We start from the raw sequence: 13,868 nt of genomic DNA on the forward strand, positions 1-13,868 counted from the left end.
AGTGCCTCCCTGCCCCCCACATTCCATGCCGGAGCGAGAGCCAGGTACAGTGGTACCTCTGGATGCAAACGGGATCCATTCCAGAGCCCTGTTTGCATCCTGAAGTGAATGCAACCTGTGTCTGCGCATGCACAGGTTGCAATTCGCCACTTCCGCGCATGCGCGTGACGTCATTTTGAGCGTCTGCACATGCACGAACGGCGAACCCCAGAAGTTATGTGCTCTGTTACTTCCAGGTAACCGCAGAGCGCAACCCAAAAATACTCATCCTGAAGCTACTACAACCTGAGGTATGACTGTACTGAGATGAACTAGAAGTGAAGCCCATCCCCTCCCCATCCCGGGGGGAATTTGCAAGGATGATTTATCCTCAATTATCCTTGTTTTTCCTTCATGAACAATCTCCCGCTGTCGTGGGGATTGCCTCCATTAAGACGGAGCAGAACTGGATGCCCACAATTTGCTGTGTCACAAAGAAAATGGAAAACAGAACCTTGCCTCCACAAGATAATATCCCTGAATGATAGTTTGAGGCTGTAGAATATCTGCATGTGTCTATACTGACACTAATACCTTTAGCCCAGGTAGGTGCTGCCATCACTAACTATGTTAGTAAAAAATGAGAAGGCCTGCAATTATATTGTCTCCAAGTCTGCAAAAGGAAAGCACAGAATTGACATTTCTAAGCTTATGTCTAGTGGCAGATGGCATTTGTGTGTGTGTGTGTGTGTGTGTGTGTGTGTGAAGAACCCTTATTTGAATTCTTATGTTCTTGTGCATTATAACCAGCAGATTGTCAGCCAGAATAAAGTACAAAAGTATGTGACTTTCCTGACCTTATTTCTGCAGAAATTGACTCAAACCAAGAAGGATGAAACTATTGATGTTTTGACCTGGTTAAAACCATTTTTTTTTTTTGCTGCATTTTCTTCTCTGCCTACCACAAGATCTATCAATGACTGGCTGGAAGAGGGGAGGGTGGGGGAAACAACTATTGAGCTTTCTCTGAAATGTGGTTGATTGCTACACCTAATAAACATACCATGTTAATCCTGCCAATAAAGTTCAACACACGGTTGCTTCTCGTATATCTTGCCAAAGTTATAGGAAAAGCTGTTCTGAAATTCATACTAAGCCTGCATTTAATTTCATTTTTAAATTACATGTTAAGAGCAATGCTGTTTTCATCACTGGTCTTTGAGGTGGGAAGCAAGAGGGCTATTTGCTTCAGGAATCACCCTTGAAAATATATAAATTCTTTTATTGATTCAATAGGGAACTTATCCTCCTAAAAGCATTCACACTAGAGAGAAATCAATAGGGTGAAGATGCCCATTAGGACTGTATTAATGACCTAGCATTGTGCAAATTACAGTCTTGTAACACCTTACTCAAATGCAATGGGCTTACTAGTTATAGTGAGAGCCATGGGACGCTTAAAGGGTGCATCAATCAGGAAGTTTAGAACTTGTCTCTCAAACAAGACAACACATCCACAAAAAATTGCCTGACTCCACTCAGATAAAACTAAGGCAGGTGCCAGCTAGTGACTAAATTATATAATGATATTATTGTGAGTTTCGGGAGGCTGGGGGGCAACCTGAATGCCTGAGCCCCCTTTTAATTCCTGGGTCCAGCACAGTTTCAATTGCTGGAATAGCCATGTCAGGCTGGGTTATGGGCCATTAAGGGAAACAAAGGAGTGGCTCTGTGCCAAAGGACAAATGGGTGGGCCTCCCTTCTCCAACTGTATGTTAGGTAAAGGTAAAGGGACCCCTGACCATTAGGTCCAGTCGTGACCGACTCTGGGGTTGTGGCGCTCATCTTGCTTTATTGGCCAAGGGAGCTGGCATACAGCTTCCGGGTCATGTGGCCAGCATGACTAAGCCGCTTCTGGCGAACCAGAGCAGCGCACAGAAATTCCATTTACCTTCCCTCCAGAGCGGTACCTATTTATCTACTTGCACTTTGATGTGCTTTTGAACTGCTAGGTTGGCAGGAGCAGGGACCAAGCAACGGGAGCTCACCCCGTCATGGGGATTCAAATCGCCAACCTTCTGATCGGCAAGTCCTAGGCTCTGTGGTTTAACCCACAGCGCCACCCGTGTCCCCGTGTCCCAACTGTATGTTAGTTAGAAAAATAAAAGACCAGAGTGGATTTTCGTAAACTGAAGGTAAAAACTGTGGGTTGGAAAGGCAGAGAGAGAGAGGGGGGGGGGGCTTGATTTTGGCTGGAATCCAAGGCTGTGGCTTGTGGGGTGTTTATGCTGTGAACTTCTCCATTATAGGCTCAGGTTGCGTTTATGTGAAAATAAACTATATATCATAAAGACCACAGGCTCTGCTGTGCCTTGTTCCAAAAGAAAACATGAACCCTGGGTCTTCCCCTTCCTAGGTGTCCTGCCAGTTCATGACAGTGCACCAGGGAGAATAAAGGTGACCTGAAGAGATCTTTAGGAACTGGAACTTGCTGGACAAAGGAATAAGGTGTTACAGTACCAGGCTAGGTTAAAAGTATAATTGTGTTGTCTGTTTTTGACAGTGTATGCTACCTTGTCTGTTATTTCTCTATAGGGAAGCTGTATTTTTGCTTTTTGCTGTACATCTAGGGACAGGTGTCTGGTTTCTGGGTGAGGATTTCTACACCATACATTTAAAGCTGTATCTTGTCACTTCAAACTATCTTGGCTCCCCCCCAAAGAATCCAGGGAGAGTCCTGCTCAGAGTACCATCACTACACGATGTGAGGATGCCACCTCAAAGGAGCATGGCCTTTGCTGCTAAGGCCCCAGGGCTCTTAAATGAATTTCCTCTGAGAGGTTATTTAAGTAATGGCAGAGATTCATTTGAGCACATCCCTCCTAGGCTGCAAAGTGTATTAGTGTTCAGCTAGGATTGGGGTTTTACTGATGGCAACTATTTGTTATGGATTAAACACTGCTGCTTTTGCTATTTGCTGAGGTGGAGGGAAAGAATTATGGAGAACATGGCTGTGTGGGTTTAACAGTGCAAGTTATCACTGCTCCATCACAACAGTGTTAGATTGCAATTCATAGGGTCATAGCAGATGAATTAAGATGAAGACAAGAGGCTTTGGAAGTTTGGTTTGATATAACAGAATCATCAGTTTAATAGTAAACTAATTAATTAATTTTGCTTCTCAGGTTTTGTAGGTTTTTTAATTGAGGTGGCTGAGGGACGAACCTATATTAGATTGTGAGTGCTGACACAAAATTCAAAAATTGCTTTAAGACTTTTTCTTGCAGGCTTAAATTAGCTTTCAGACAAATTAATGGGCTTAGCCCTGAAACTTTTAAACTTCTCTCTATCTTTCCTAATGAGTATACTGATTATCTTTCCAGATCTCAGTTTTTCCTTGCTAATAGTATTCCCACCAGTGGATGTAATATTTATAATAATTAAGCTCCTCATTTCTTCTAATATATTTTCCTCCATTATTCATTTTTTGCCTCACTTACACTAATCTATAAATGTAAAGCTGAGGCAATTTTATTAAAAGCTGAGGCAACTCTCCTAATATTCTTGCTTTTCCCCCATGGCTATTTCCATGAATATCAATAAAAATACTGGCCACCAATTTTTGTGAAGTCAGAGCTGGACCAACAGCTTTCTGATACAAGATCTTTCTCCCTAGTCATGTTCAGATCATTTAAAGGTGCAATCCTATGATACCTGGGAAGGTATCCTGGGGCAATCAGTTCAGTTTCTGGATCAACTGTAGAATCTATGGCTTGTCAAACGAGGCTCAACTCCAGCTCCCCTCAACACCAGTCAGCATTGGTCAATGGTCAGGAATGATGCAAGTTCATCTTTGTCTTCATTCATAATAAGAGCTCTGCTGGCTCAGACCAATGAGTTATCTAGTCCAGCATCCTGCTCTCACAGTGGCCAAGCAGATGCCTGTGGGAAAACCTCAAGCAGGACCCAACCACAAGAGCACTGTGCCCACCCCTCTGGAGGTTTCCAGCAACTGGTATTCACAGAAACATTACTGCCTCTGACTAGCGAAGCCATCTGACTGGTAGTCATCAATAGCCTTATCTTCCGCAGCAGCCTAGGTCAGTACACAGACTATGTGAGATGTTACATGCCCTATGAGAGAGGGAAATGTCCAACACAAGGTATGACTGGGTACCTATGGGAAGGCCGTTGGCACATCACATGTCAGGAATGTCTGCCCCTAAGCTCTGCCCCAGCACTGTCGATGGGAGAAAGTGGAGGCATAAAAAGGGGAGATGGTTCAAGCCAAAAGTCTAGTCCAACATCCAGGTCTCAGTGCTCAACATGCTGCCTATGATTAGGACCTGAGAGCAACAGAACATTCCTCTCTCTGCCTTAATACTACAAGCCCAACCCATGTCTTTGATTTCCTTGCAGGTCCCTATTTGCATAGCTTTAATCTGCATCTTATTGTTTATTTTTCTAACTTGAAATATGCATATGTCACAATGTTTAGCGGTTTTTGAATAACTAAATTTTAATTAGGTTTGCATTTCTAGATAGGGTGGTTTTTTTATTGTTATCAGCTGTTTTGACTGAGGTTCCCTAGCAAGTTTGAATACAAAGAGTCATTTTAATTTCTGTTCCTCTGCTCTTTGAATGCCACTTTTCAAGTACCCAAACTAGTTCTGCTTTAAGATCGCTTCTGCAAGTGAAGCCCATTAAGAAAAGAGCTGAAGGGCTGTGTGTCTAAAGGGAGAGGGAGGGAACTGAGGTATTAAAATGATAAGTGTGCTTTGTGTTAGAATTTTTTATTTAAATCTTCCGAGACAAGTTCTGCACTTCATTATGCTGATGAAAAGGAAATTCTCAGTCAACAACTCCATCTTCATTTCTTCCAGTGTTGTTTCGTTTTCTTGAGACTAGGGACTGAAATTTAAGTTCCCTTGCCCCCCCCCCCAACAACAAGGTAGGAAAATGTGTTTTAATTGTCTTTTCTCCTAAGTGGCTGAATCCTGCAAGCTCTGGGATAGAGTCAGTGGCAGGACAGCTGATCCCCACAAATGAATGCATAGAAGGAATAGGTCTGCCATGGATGCAGTTATCTGCCCTGCTCTTCACCCTCTCTGTTAATGTAGACAGATGTGTGTTGCAGGGTCAGGGTGAGTTAGAAAACCGAAAACTCCCCTTCATGAACTGCCAGGGTAGGGAGGAAGACAGAGGAGGGAACCTGCTTTTGCTGTTTTATTTTTTAGAAATTAAGATGGGTGAACATTGAGAAGAAAGCACTTAGCCACTGAAGAATAAAAAGTTTAAGAAACTGAGCAAGTAAGTGCAAGAAAGCATAAGAAGAGCCTGCTGGATGAACCCAATGGCCCATCTTGACCAGTATCCTGTTCTCAATGTACCGTATTTTTCGCTCTATAGGACGCACTTTTTCCCCTCCAAAAATGAAGGAGAAATGTGTGTGCGTCCTATGGAGCGAATGTAGGCTCCTTGGCTTCGCAGCGATGCGCCTGACCTGGAATCTTTGCTAAAGGGGCGGTGCGCCTTCTCCCTCTCTGCGCACCGCCTCTCCTGTGAAGGAGAGGCACTGCGCAGAGAGAAGGCGCAGCTCCCCTTCAGCGACGCGCCTGTCCTGGCTTCTGCTTTAGCCCTGCGCAGCCTCTTTGGGCAGGGGGAACCTTCATCCCGCTGCCCTGAAGACGCTTGGCGCGGTTATCCCAGAAGCCAGAACAGCCACACGGTATCCCAGAAGCCAGATCCCTCTTGCTGTTCTGGCTTCTGGGGTTCAGAATAATTTTTTCTAGTTTTCCGCCTCCCAAAACTAGGTGCGCCCTATGGTCCAGTGCGCCCTATGGTGCGAAAAATACGGTAGCTAAGCAGACACCAGTGCAAGCAGGACTTGAGCACAAGAGCCTTCTCCTCTCCTGTCATTTCCAGCTACTCTTTATTCAGAAGCATTACTGTCTTCAGAGAAGTTGTGCTGCTTCTTGTTATCAATGGTGCCAGAGGAAGGACTCAGTCTGGCTGTTTGTGAATAGCCAATGTCAGCCATTGGTTGAAAATGCCTATCAGTATGAGATGCAAATGTGCTAGCAGCGGTGACTCAGCCTGAGGGAGGTCAGGTGAGCAGTGCAGCCCCATTATGTGCCATAGATATACTATGCAGCCAGTGCAATGGTGCAATCCCCGCTCCCTATTATATATTGGTCTGCTTGGAATGTGTGATAGTGTAGTGTCTGGGAGCTTCTGGGAGATCAGGGTTTGAATCCCCACTCGGCTGTGAAGCTCATTGGGTGATCTTGGGCCAGTCACTCACTCTCAACCTAGCCTACCTCACAGGGTTGTTGTGGGGATTAAATGAGACAGGGAGAAAGTATGCATGCCACTTTGAGCTCTTTGGAAAAAAGAGGGGATAAATAAATATCTCCCAAACTGAAGACCACTCCTATAGGAAGATGTGTGGATCCTGTGAAATAAACGAGCAACAAATGCACATTTAGTGCACAAGCATTAGTTGCATGGGAAAGCTCTCAGCATTTGAAAGCCAGCAAAGTCTATTAAGACAGATCTTTTATTCCCTTAATATATTTAATCTGGTGGAATGAGCTTTTGGGCCTGCCAATAAACCATCATGAAGGAAGGGTATGAATCCTGCATGTGCAAAATTGCCCTTTGTTTGCGTAAGAGTTTTGTGACAGCAATTCAACACTTTGAACAAGAAGACTGAATTCATTCAAACAGAAGTGCTGCTCTAATAGCCATTTGCCACCTGCTTCAGTATCTAGGGACACTATACAATGGCTGCCATTAAACTCGATAGTATTCCTTATAAAAAATTCAATGTTCTTTCCATTTTCCAGACTTGGCTCCTCAGGGCTTACTATCACTTTTACAGATTCCTGCTTAAATGTAATATAATTGTGGGTTTAAAGGTAAAGGACCCCTGGACGGCTAAGCCCAGTCAAAGGTGACCATGGGGTTGCAGTGCTCATCTCACTTTCAGGCTGAAGGAGCCAGCGTTTGTCCACATACAGCTTTTTGGGTCATGGGGTCAGCATGACTAAACCGCTTCTGGCACAATGGAACACTGTGACAGAAACCAGAGCACATGGAAACACCATTTACCTTTCTGCCACAGCAGTACCTATTTATCTACTTGCACTGGTGTGCTTTCGAACTGCTAGGTTGGCAGAAGCTGGGACAGAGCAATGGGAGCTCACTCCATCACACGGATTTGAACTTCCGTTTTGATCAGCAAGCCCAAGAGGCTCAGTGGTTTAGACCACAGCGCCACTCGTGTCAGTGGAACTGTTTACCGATATGTGGTAAGCAAATATTGTGTGTGAAGCAAATATTGTAGGACTTGGTCAGGATGACCCAATGATCCCATTGTGCTGGGCAGCCATTATTTCAGGGCTACTGCTGTCTTAATGCAGTCACAATCTTACATTCAACCAGCAGCAGAGGCAACAGCACAGAAATATATCCAATGGCTACAGAGGAGTTGTAGAAAGGAAAAGTAGGGGTATTGCCTTTGCTGAGAGACCAGCTGCCTAGTGACAGCCATCAGGGTATCTGAACTGTTTCCACTCCAGCATTATTGCCAAGATCTTCAGAAGCTCCTGAATTTCACAGGAGACTCTATAAACAAAAAAAATAAGCAGGCTTCCTTTCCCTCAACTTTTGCCCCTGGTCCATGCCACACAGGCAGCCACTCCAGAGGCTCCAGGAAGGGCAGGAGAGGGAGTTCAACTCACTGATTTCACCCCAATGCCTGCACACATAACACACCATCAAGCCTTCAAGAGGATAATCTGTCACTTTGGGATTTGAACAGCAAATCTCTTTGCTTTGCGAAACAAAGCTTCCTTGCTTCAGGAAAAGACACAGAGGGGGGCTAGTCGAGATGGTGTCCTCAGACTGGTTGGGGAAGTTGCTCTACTCCTTTCCTCACACCCCACTTTTACCAAGGGTGCTCAGGACAGTCAAGGAGCAGGGCTCACAGATCATCTTAATAACCCCAAGATGACCCAGGCGCCCCTGGTTTGTGGACCTGGGGTCACTATCAGTCATGGATCTTTGGGACCTCTTGTCCTGAATAGACCTCCTGCAGAAGATTCCCATTCTGCTCCAAAATCCAGATTTCTTAAAACTAGCTGCCTGAGACTGAACTGAGCATCATGAATAGCCAGGGCTACTCAGAAGGAGTGGTTCAGACAATCTTGGCCTCCAGGAAGCAGTCTACCACCAGGACCTAAGATCAGACTTGGCTTTCCTGCCTTGCAAGTTGCCATTGCAGTCAGAGAACACAGGGGCAACAGAGGTGCTGGAATTTTTCCAGGAGGGATGTGGGATGGATTTGAGACTCCACATCCTCCAGAGGAATGTATTGGCCCTATCCAACATCATGGGACAGGCAAAGGACACACTCCTGGTCACACCCCAATATCAAAATATTTTTAGAGCAGTGGTCACAGCCAGTCATCCTCCGGCTCACAGAGTGCCTACCTGGGATCTGAATCTAGTTCAGAGCCCTGACCAAACCTCCATTTGAACATATCAAGTCAGTCCTATTGAGATGCTTAAAGACTGCATTTCCTGGTTGCTATAACCTCAGCTAGGAGAGTGTCAGAGCCAGGAGCTCCCTATGTAGAGAAGCAGATATATGTTTCTCACCATAGGATCAGCACAGGAGCTGATTCTGCCCACCTTCTACCTTACACATCTATGCCCCTAGAGCATGGTACATACTAGATGCACTTAGGGCAGCCAGGACCTACATTGGCATAATCAGGACCCACAGGGAGCATAACACTCCCTTTGTATCTCAGATCCTCTTGCCTGGGGAAAAGCTCTCCAAGGCCTCTCTGTCCCACTGGCTAAGAGAATGCATTGTACCAGCTTACACCTCAGCCAATCTTCAGCCCCCAGAGGGCCCTGTTGCATACTCAGTGAGGGAGACTGCAACCTCATCAGCCTTTCAGGAGAGAATACCCTTAGAGATCTGCAGGGCAGCCACTTGGTCTTCGGTCCACACATTCACTTGACAAGATTAACACATCTGTAGGTCTACAAATTCCCCATCTGCACTTTAAGACAATGTAAGTCACGTGGCTAATTTTGCAAATTCTCAACATCCAAACAAACCTGCATTACTCATCCTTATTCTTCGCAATGAAATAGCTTTTGAAGTGTTTTATTCCTCCTCCACTTCTTCTTCTTCAAACCAGGCACATTAAAAAAATTGGGGGGGGGGGGGGCAGTAATTTTTAATCAGCAACAATGAAGAAATAGTAACTGCTATTGTGGCTCATGGTAACCATAGTAATATATTCCCATAGCTACTTAATTGTTCATTTACAACAGCAGTTTTAAGTGAATACAGACGTTGTTGTGGCATTCCCCATCCCCCTGTCTTTGTTTTAAAAGAAAGTGTGGAATCTTTGCTGTAGAACATATGTTCATCCGGAGGGCTAAACTATGGGCCTCTCAGTCACATTGAAGAGCTGTTATTTGCCTGTACACCCCCGCAGATGTTGAAGGAACTTTTGTGAAACTTGCATGTAAAATAAATTCAGCTTGCAGTTCAAGGATGAATAAAAAGATGGCCACGTGATTTGTTATGCTCGTCCAAGTAAATTAATCTGGAAATTATTTTCATATTTGGATAATGTATCAATGGATGTTTAATAATCCCATGACTGCTTGTCTGTCACTTACCTTTTCTGCCTTCTACATTTACTGCTGCTTTCTGGGTAGATCTGTAGAACTTAAATGAAATATTCAAAAAATAAAAGTTGTGCGTGCCCCCCCCCCCCCATATTAAAGGTCAGACTTCTATTGTGCCAAATGACCTGCATAATTTTAATTAAGCTATATAGTATGTATACCATGCTTTCTGCCAACAAATTTGCAGCAGCATTAGGGGAGCAATCCTAAGTATACCCAATAAGCTGGAGACCCTAGACCAGCCTTTCTCAACCTGTGGGTCCCCAGATGTTGTTGAACTACAACTCCCATCACCCCTAGCTAGCAAGGCCAGAGCTCAGGGATGATGGGAGTTGTAGACCAACAACATCTGGGGACCCACAGGTTAAGAACCGCTGCCCTAGACCTTCATGGGATTATTTACGTGTGAATCCTCAAACAAGGTTACTGTTTCTATCTGATTTGAGCAGGATGTCTTGAATAACATCTCATCTACTTATCAAGATCCTCCCATTGTGACCCTATAGAGCTCTTTACCTTGTGATTTTATGATGACACATGAAAACTGCAAAGGTATTCATGGTGACTATTCATTTCTTCATATTCCATCTTCAGTTACAGTGGTGCCTCGCAAGACGAAATTAATCCGTTCCGTGAGTCTCTTCGTCTTGCGAAGCACGGCTATTAGCGGCTTAGCGCTATTAGCGGTTTAGCGGCTTAGAAAAAGGGGGGGGGAAAGGGGAAAAACTCGCAAGACGTTTCGTCTTGCAAAGCAAGCCCATGGGGAAATTCGTCTTGCGAAGCACCTCAAAAGACGGAAAACTCTTTCGTCTAGCGAGTTTTTCGTCTTGCGAGGCATTCGTCTTGCGGGGCACCACTGTAGTTACTATCCAAATCTGACAGGAAGTGACTTGAAACAAAATTCCAATTAACTCACTGATGCTCCCAAGAAAGCATGCATATCACCGGTATTTCTTTGTTTGTTTGTTCGTCCTTACCTTTAATTCCCCCACCCTCCAATCCCTCATTGTCATGCTCATGTCCATGCTTGGATCAAGAGAAGAAAAAGAGGCCGTGGGTAACTATGAACGTTGGAAGACACAGGGCAGATAAAAGGAAGTATTTCTCCATATAACACAATGTTTCTTTATTTGATAGATGTTACAAAATTACCACTAGAAACTACTATGAGAGATCTCTTCCCATACGTAAGTCTCTATGCCTTCACTGCAAATGGATTTTTAAAAGGATGCGGCACAAAACCTGAAGAAAGAAGCACAGACTTTCAAGGGCAAAAAATAATGATGATCATCCACAATCTAAGCCTGAAGGTCCAAGAGAAAAAGAACAAATTGGAAACATCAAACACATTTCTGTAGATTTTGAAATCCTTGTCTATCCAGCAAAGCTATGCACCTTTCGTGATAATGCTTCAAAGCACCTTAGATGCTGACTTGGCAAAATGGCATTCAAGAGAAATCAAGTCTGTACAAATGGTTTCGTAGTCAAACAATAATTTGGGGGCAGAATTCTGTAGTAAAGATCTGCTATCCAAGGGGATTATTGGATTCCGTAGAAACCCTACTATGTTTTTGGCTGTGATACGTGGCTGCCATGATAGATATGACAGCCTTATCTCCACTGAGCCCTATGTGACAGTCAAACCCTATTGGACAGTTTCGTTTGCTTGAAAAAGAAAACTTTAGGACCAGATTCTTTGCCTGACTTTTTATTGGACTGCTGTGCCTCTCTGTGTTACAAGTCCCTTTGGGATAGGGCCCAATATGGTTGCCATATTCCGAATGGCTATGTTCCACAGAGACCTTCCATTGCATCAGAAGATCACTTTTGCCTTTGGCATCTTCATGCACTGGTGTATGTCCCAGGGACATTTGCCCCAAAGGAAATGCAGACCTTCGGCTGAAAAATATTCCCCACCCCTGGTTTAGGAGAATTAGGTCACTTCCTGTCTTTCACTGGTTCTCAACCAAATATTGCTCTAAAAAGAAACCTTGTTGCTTCATCCAATATCCAGTAGATGGTTGTAGTGTACCCACAGAAACCCCCTTTTAATCAGAGAATTGCAGAGGCATTATATGTCTCAGGATAGCTTTGGACTGTATGCCTTATACATATTGTAGGTAAAAGGTAAAGGTAAAGGACCCCTGGATGGTTAAGTCAAAGGCGACTATGGGGTTGCGGCACTATCTTGCTTTCAGGCCGAGGGAGTTGGTGTTGTCCACAGACAGCTTTCTGGGTCATGCAGCCAGCATGAGTAAATCACTTCTGGTGCAATGGTACACCGTGCTGGAAACCAGAGTGCACAAAAATGCCATTTACCTTCCTGCCTCAGTGGTACCTATTTATCTACTTGCACTGGCGTGCTTTCGAACTGCTAGGTTGGCAGAAGCTGGGACAGAGAAATGGGAGCTTACTCCATCACATGGATTTGAACTTCCAATGTTTTGATTGACAAGCCCAAGAGGCTCAGGGGTTTAGATCACAGCGCCACCCAGCTCCCCATACATACTCATGTCTAGTAACTGACTTCTCAAAATCTGCATTTTGTTGTCTATATAGACTTTTAACACAGAACCCCACAAAATCTGAAAGAAGACACAGCTACTGTACCCTTAACAACCTCTTAACACTGATGCAAGAGCCATCCTCATCTCCTGGCATTTGAAAACACAGAATGGTGTCAGCTTTCCTCAAACACCCTACTAGCAAACTATCAGTGGCTTGTCCTCAGAACGATTGCATAAATATAGCTCGTACCAGGCACTGCCAGGATAGTCACAATGCTGAGCACATTAATGCTGAAATGTCTCAGCACATAGTTTGTTTCAAGCAAACTTTACTGAGCTGCAAGACAGTAGATGCCAATATACTTTCTTGATGCAAAAACCATGTTCTGCTGTAACCAAATTCCTGCCTGGTAAGCACTTCCAAAAATAGCTAAGGGTGTTTTTACAAGTTTTTACAGTATTCTTCCACCTCTGTAAAAATTACACATCCCTAAACTAAAATGCATTCTTAGCATCATACTACCCCTGATTATGTCAGTTCCACTGAAATACTTCCAAGTTTTGAGGATGAGGATGCAGTATATTTGAAACAGTGGTTTCCATACATGCTGCTTTCATATATATCCTTCAGCCTCCTCTCTATAGCCAACCTATTTGTCTCCTTCAAATCTGAACTCCAAGGACCTCGTTATTCTCATATAAAATGGCTCTCGTTTGTCAAGGAACAAGCAAAGGATGGGACAAATTCTAAATGAGCATTATTTTGTCGCGTCCCCTCCCTCCTCCATGACGAACACCCCCACAACTCCTGCTCCCAGAAATATATCGTGGTGTGTCCCCCCCCCTTTTTTTTTTTTTGAAATCTCGCTTTCGGTGTAGTTAAAATCCCTGCTCGGGAGACTTTCGTCGGAGCCTGCGAGGAGCGGACGCTGAGGGGCAGAGGCGAGCTGCGTTTCAGCTGCCGCGGCTAGTTCTACTCGACTATGGCCGCGCTTTGTGTCTCGCTCCCGAGGTTTGGGTTTTAACTGACGAAAGCGAGACGCCGAGGCTTCACTTCTCACTCATGTTTCATCGGTGGTGCTCGCTGACCTGACAAAAGCGGTCGTGGAAAGCAGCGCCACACACCAAAAGAGATTATATATATATATATATATATATATATATATATATATATATATGTATACACGGCCCCTTTCTGGCATTCTCACAAAAACTGTTTCCATAAGTGAAGATTCCCTAGGAAGCCCCCTTCCCTCCGCCCTTCTCGCTCCCCTCACTACAATAAAGACAACATGGCGGACCAGCGGCGTCTCCCGGGTTAAAACTCCCCACTCCCTCACAAATCAGTAACAGGCACGCCGGCCGGCGGCGGGAGCTTATATAGCCTTTCTCGGAGGGAGGCGGGGGAGGGGCGAGTAGGAGGGGTGGGGGTGGGGAACGGCGATCGAACCAATCCATTTTTCATTCCGTGTTGTTCGCGCGCTCGCGCTTCCCAGGCCCCGCCCTCTTTCTCCCTTCTCCGCCATCCCCCTCACAAAATTAAAAAATGCCTCCCGGCTCGCTTGGCTCCGCCTCACTTCCAACAATACTTTCTTGTCACCGAACCGGCCTGGCCGGCTGTGCGCCCGCGGCGGCCCTCTCCCTCTCCCCAGGTGCGTTATGTGG

General features: G+C 44.9%; 1 long non-coding RNA gene across 1 annotated transcript; it reads right to left on the reverse strand.

Moving 5' to 3' along the window:
- Positions 1 to 843: 843 nt before the first annotated feature.
- Positions 844 to 10,270, reverse strand: LOC307217297. The gene is made up of 3 exons (XR_013839541.1): positions 10,213 to 10,270; positions 9,688 to 9,728; positions 844 to 963 (listed from the first exon to the last, which is right to left on the reverse strand). It is a non-coding gene; the product is annotated as an uncharacterized lncRNA (long non-coding RNA).
- Between the last annotated feature and the right edge of the window lie 3,598 nt (positions 10,271 to 13,868).

The sequence above is a fragment of the Podarcis cretensis genome (assembly GCF_951804945.1).
Source record: "Podarcis cretensis genome assembly, chromosome: 5".
Taxonomy (NCBI): Eukaryota; Metazoa; Chordata; class Lepidosauria; order Squamata; family Lacertidae; genus Podarcis; species Podarcis cretensis.